Source organism: Salvelinus alpinus, chromosome 31 (assembly GCF_045679555.1).
Source record: "Salvelinus alpinus chromosome 31, SLU_Salpinus.1, whole genome shotgun sequence".
Lineage (NCBI taxonomy): Eukaryota > Metazoa > Chordata > Actinopteri > Salmoniformes > Salmonidae > Salvelinus > Salvelinus alpinus.
Window position 1 is genome coordinate 1,749,858 of NC_092116.1, and position 6,000 is coordinate 1,755,857.

Here is a 6,000-nt window from a genome sequence, read left to right on the forward strand (position 1 = left end):
ATGATGTATGCACCTGCACGAATTTAATAGCTTGGTATTTTATCAGGGGAGAATTCAGCACGACATGCTGGCTTGAGCTAAATGCAAAACGTTATGTTATGAGAACACCATCAGCAACCATGTCAGTCAACATCTAGGCCTGTATCACACATGCACCGGTTTTATGTGTGTATGTGTGTGCGTGCATACGCGTGTTTGTGTGTCCCAGTATGGCCAAATAAACATATAGCCAGCCCCGTCCTTTGTCTCTCAGTCTCTCAGGTGACAAATCACATCTCGTCACAACATGGATGACTCACTCTAGCTCAAATTGGCACAGATAGGGAGGTTGTGTGTGTGTGTGTGGGTGTGTGTGTGTGTGTTCATCTGTACAAACAATAGTACGCAAGTATAAACACCATGGGACCACGCAGTTGTCATACTGCTCAAGAAGGAAACACGTTCTGTCTCCAAGAGATGAACATACTTTGGTGCAAAAAGTGCAAATCAATCCCAGAACAACAGCAAAGGACCTTGTGAAGATGCTGGAGGAAACAGGTACAAATGCATCTATATCCACAGTAAAAAGAGTCCAATGTCGACATAACCTGAAAGGCCGCTCAGCAAGGAAGAAGCTCCAAAACCGCCATTAAAAAAGCCAGACTACGGTTTGCAACTGCACATGGGGACAAAGATCGTACTTTTTGGAGAAATGTCCTCTGGTCTAATGAAACATAAATAGAACTGTTTGGCCATAATGACCATTGTTTTGTTTGGAGGAAAAAGGGGGAGGCTTGCAAGCCGAAGAACACCATCCCAACTGTGAAGCACGGGGGTGGCAGCATCATGTTGTGGGGGTGCTTTGCTGCATGAGGGACTAGTGCACTTCACAAAATAGATGGTATCATGAGAATAGAAAATTGTGTGGTTATATTGAAGCAACATCTCAAGACATCAGTCAGGAAGTTAAAGCTTGGTCGCAAATGGGTCTTCCAAATGGACAATGACCCCAATCATACTTCCAAATTTGTGGCAAAATGGCTTAAGGACAAAGTCAAGGTATTGGAGTGGCCATCACAAAACCCTGACCTCAATCCGATAGAACATTTGTGGGCAGAACTGAAAAAGCGTGTGCGAGCAAGAAGGCCTACAAACCTGACTCTTACACCAGCTCTGTCAGGAGAATTGGCCTGAAATTCACCCAACTTATTGTGCGAAGCTTGTGGAAGGCTACCCGAAATGTTTGACCCAAGTTAAACAATTTAAAGGCAATGCAACCAATTACTAATTGAGTGTATGTACACTTCTGACCCACTGGGAATGTGATGAAAGAAATAAAAGCTGAAATAAATCATTTACTCTACTATTATTTTGACATTTCACATTCTTAAAATAAAGTGGTGATCCTAACTGGCCTAAGACAGGGAATGTTTACTAGGATGAAATGTCAGGAATTGTGAAAAACTGAGTTTAAATGTATTTGGCTAAGGTGTATGCAAACTTCTGATTTCAACTGTACACAAACAAGTATTACTTCTCACACATGTGCACTCACGCACAAACACACACACATACATATCTGGTAGTAGAAGATGAATTGCGTGTCAGTTGTAACTGTAAAAACAACTGCCTGCATTCAAACATATACTTCACACACACACACACACACACACACACACACACACACACACACACACACACACACACACACACACACACACACACACACACACACACACACACACACACACACACACACAAAGCAGGGCATATGTCCCATCCGTCACTCTCCTACTTAAAAGCAAAACAAATAACAAGCAACAGGCCAATTCTGTATTATGATAGCCGGGCCCCAGCCGCAGATCAATATCTGAATCCCTGGACAGCTGCATGTACTTTCTCACCAAAGACAAATCCAGTACACAATATTGACTGGGAAAGAACATAGGGACTAATACACTACAGAGAATATACACTGTAGAAGTATAGACAGAGGATTATGGTCATTGTGCGTGTGAAAACCCCCCCTAACACACACACACACATGGCGGCACACTGCCTGCCCTCCAGGACATCTACAGCACCCGGTGTCACAGGAATTCCAAGAAGATCATCAAGGACCTCTAGAGCTACCAGAGCAACGGCCTGTTCACCCCACAACTATCTAGAAGGTGGAGACAGTACAGGTGCATCAAAGCTGGGGCCAAGAGACTGAAAAACAGCTTCTATGTCTAGGCCATCAGACTGTTAAAGAGTCACCTCTAGCCGGCTACCACCCGGTACTCTACCCTTCACCATAGTGACTGCTGCCCTATGTACAGTGGGGAGAACAAGTATTTGATACACTGCCGATTTTGCAGGTTTTCCTACTTACAAAGCATGTAGAGGTCTGTAATTTTTATCATAGGTACACTTCAACTGTGAGAGACGGAATCTAAAACAAAAATCCAGAAAATCACATTGTGTGATTTTTAAATAATTAATTTGCATTTTATTGCATGACATAAGTATTTGATACATCAGAAAAGCAGAACTTAATATTTGGTACAGAAACCTTTGTTTGCAATTACAGAGCTCATACGTTTCCTGTAGTTCTTGACCATGTTTGCACACACTGCAGCAGGGATTTTGGCCCACTCCTCCATACAGACCTTCCCCAGATCCTTCAGGTTTCGGGGCTGTCGCTGGGCAATACGGACTTTCAGCTCCCTCCAAAGATTTTCTATTGGGTTCAGGTCTGGAGACTGGCTAGACCACTCCAGGACCTTGAGATGCTTCTTACGGAGCCACTCCTTAGTTGCCCTGGCTGTGTGTTTCGTTTCGTTGTCATGCTGGAAGACCCAGCCACGACCCATCTTCAATGCTCTTACTGAAGGAAGGAGGTTGTTGGCCAAGATCTTGCGATACATGGCCCCATCCATCCTCCCCTCAATACGGTGCATTCGTCCTGACCCCTTTGCAGAAAAGCATCCCCAAAGAATGATGTTTCCACCTCCATGCTTCACGGTTGGGATGGGTTCTTGGGGTTGTACTCATCATCCTTCTTCCTCCAAACACGGCGAGTGGAGTTTAGACCAAAAAGCTCTATTTTTGTCTCATCAGACCACACGACCTTCTCCTATTCCTCCTCTGGATCATCCAGATGGTCATTGGCAAACTTCAGACGGGCCTGGACATGCGCTGGCTTGAGCAGGGGGACCTTGCATGCGCTGCAGGATTTTAATCCATGATGGCGTAGTGTGTTACTAATGGTTTTCTTTGAGACTGTGGTCCCAGCTCTCTTCAGGTCATTGACCAGGTCCTGCTGTGTAGTTCTGGGCTGATCCCTCACCTTCCTCATGATCATTGATGCCCCACGAGGTGAGATCTTGCATGGAGCTCCAGACCGAGGGTGATTGACCGTCATCTTGAACTTCTTCCATTTTCTAATAATTGCGCCAACAGTTGTTGCCTTCTCACCAAGCTGCTTGCCTATTGTCCTGTAGCCCATCCCAGCCTTGTGCAGGTCTACAATTTTATCCCTGATGTCCTTACACAGCTCTTTGGTCTTGGCCATTGTGGAGAGGTTGGAGTCTGTTTGATTGAGTGTGTGGACAGGTGTCTTTTATACAGGTAACGAGTTCAAACAGGTGCAGTTAATACAGGTAATGAGTGGAGAACAGGAGGGCTTCTTAAAGAAAAACTAACAGGTCTGTGAGAGCCGGAATTCTTACTGGTTGGTAGGTGATCAAATACTTATGTCATGTAATAAAATGCAAATTAATTACTTAAAAATCATACAATGTGATTTTCTGGATTTTTGTTTTAGATTTCGTATCTCACAGTTGAAGTGTACCTATGATAAAAATTACAGACCTCTACATGCTTTGTAAGTAGGAAAACCTGCAAAATCGGCAGTGTATCAAATACTTGTTCTCCCCACTGTACATAGTCACTTTAATAATGTTTTCATGCTGTTTTACCCACTTCATATGTACACTGAACAAAAATATAAATGTAACATGCAAACATTTCAAAGATGTTACTGAGTTACAGTTCATATAAGAAAATCAGTCAATATAAATTAATTAATTAGGCCCTAATCTATGGATTTCACATGACTGGGCAGGGGCGCAGCCATGGGTGAGCCTGGGAGGGCATAATAGGTCTACCCACTTAGGAGGAGGTTGGCATGCAGTCAGTATGCCAACTGCACCCTCCCTAAAAACATCAGTCGTGGCATTGTGTTGTTTGACAAAACTGCAATGATCATGCTGTTTAACCTCTACGGGATTGGTATGTCGTCGTCCCCCCGCGGGACGGTAACATGCGCTAATGTGATTAGCATGAAGTTGTAAGTAACAAGAACATTTCCCAGGACATAGACATCTAGATGTGTGAAGGTTAGTGTCTTTTCTGTAGGGATGCTAATTATTCATCATTTACGACATTCCTGGGAGTGTGTAATAATTTTTGTATGTTCTCTATATTTATGTACTTGAAAATGTATCAATTGACCAATTTGGCACATTTGGGCAGACTTTATACAACATTTTGAACAGCAATGCAATGTTTCATTGGATCAGTGTAAAACTTGGCACATACACTGCTGCCATCTAGTGGCCAAAATCTAAATTGCGCCTACACTCGTAAGTGATATAATGGCCTTTCTCTTGCATTTCAAAGATGAACGCATGTTTTTTTCTTTGTACTATCTTTTACCAGCTCTAATGTGTTATATTCTCCAACATTAATTTCACATTTCCACAAACGTCAAAGTGTTACCTTTCAAATGGTATCAAGAATATGCTTATCCTTGCTTCAGGTCCTGTGCTACAGGCAGTTAGTTTTGGGTATGTCATTTTAGGCTACATTGAAAAAAATGGTCCGATCCTTTGAGAGGTTTTAATCAGCTTCTTGATATGCCACACCTACCGGGTGGATGGATTATCTTGGCAAAGGAGAAATGCTCACTAACAGGGATGTAAACAACATTTGAGCGAAATAAGTTTTTGTACATATGTAAAATCTCTGGGATCTTTTATTTCAGCTCATGAAACATAGGACCAACACGTTACATGTTGCATTTACAGTTTTGTTCAGTGCATTCGGAAAGTATTCAAACCCCTTGACTTATTCCACATTTTGTTACGTTACAGCCTTATTCTAAAATGGACTGAATAAAACATTTTCTTCATCAATCTACACACAATACCCCAATCTACACACAAAATGAAAACAGGTTTTTATACATTTTTGCAAAATGTTTTAAAAATAAAAAACATCAATACCTTATTTACATAAGTATTCAGACCCTTTGCTATGAGACTCGAAATTGAGATTAGCTGCTTCCTGTTTCCATTGAACATCCTTGACATGTTTCTACAGCTTGATTGGAGTCCACCTGTGGTAAATTCAATTGATTGGACATGATTTGTAAAGGCACACACCTGTCTATATAAGGTCCCACAGTTGACACTGCATATCAGAGCAAAATCCAAGCCATGAGGTCAAAGGAATTGCCCATAGAGCTCAGAGACAAGATTGTATCGAGGCAAAGATCTGGGGTAGGGTACCAAACATGTCTGCAGCATTGAAGGTCCCCAAGAACACAGTGGCCTCCATCATTCTTAAATGGAAGAAGTTTGGAACCACCAAGACTCTTCCTAGAGCTGGTCGCCCTGCCAAACTGAGCAATCAGGGGAGAAGGGCCTTGGTCAGGGAGGTGGCCAAGAACCCGAACTCTGATTTAACAACATGTGAAAAAAGTCAATGGGTCTGAATACCTTCCGAATGCACTGCTTATACTGTTTTCTAGTCAAGGCTCATCCTATATAATTACTGCTGTACACAAATTGTATATTTCTACTATACTGTCCATATTGTCTATACATACCATCATATACATACACAGTGCACTCGGAAAGTATTCAGACCCCTTGACTTTTTCCACATTTTGTTACGTTACAGTTTATTCTAAAATATATATATTTTTAAATCCTCATCAATCTCCACACAGTACCCCATAATGACAAAGGAAAA